The following is a 318-nucleotide window of genomic DNA, read 5'->3' as shown; positions in this document are numbered from 1 at the left end:
TCCATATTGTTCTTGCTTCCTGTTAGGTGAGACGTGCTGCTAGGCTTGGAAACCTTCAGTTCATCCTTTTGTTAGTACAATACAGATACATATGCTACCGCTCCATGTATGATCTCACTGGGATAAACCGACCTGTGCAAAACACAAAAAGAAGAATTTGGTACTAGCTGGGAGTTTCTGACAACTGATGACCTTAGGCCCAGGAACACCTCTTTTGGCCTAGTCTGGAGTTTATTAAGGTTTAGAGTGTCAAAAGTAGGTTTTCAAACAGCTAGAACATTCTTTTTGGATGCTGCTTCTGTCTGTATCTCCTGACTC

The 318-nt window shown here is 42.1% G+C and overlaps 2 protein-coding genes across 2 annotated transcripts in view; one reads left to right on the top strand and one right to left on the bottom strand.

Moving 5' to 3' along the window:
- Window positions 1–318, top strand: part of LOC112548223 (butyrophilin subfamily 1 member A1-like) — a 14572-nt gene that overhangs the window by 12482 nt on the left and 1772 nt on the right. The window lies entirely within an intron of this gene.
- LOC102388484 (C-type lectin domain family 2 member D-like) overlaps window positions 121–318 on the bottom strand; it is an 18245-nt gene continuing 18047 nt past the window's right edge. Inside the window, exon 8 of the transcript XR_003092033.1 lies at window positions 121–318. This exon is cut by the window's right edge and continues 1 nt beyond it. The gene's annotated coding sequence lies outside the window, so the exon portion shown is untranslated.

This window comes from Alligator sinensis, unplaced genomic scaffold, assembly GCF_000455745.1.
Source record: "Alligator sinensis unplaced genomic scaffold, ASM45574v1 scaffold891_1, whole genome shotgun sequence".
In the NCBI taxonomy this organism is placed as follows: domain Eukaryota; kingdom Metazoa; phylum Chordata; order Crocodylia; family Alligatoridae; genus Alligator; species Alligator sinensis.
This window is presented reverse-complemented; position numbering and strand designations above follow the sequence as displayed.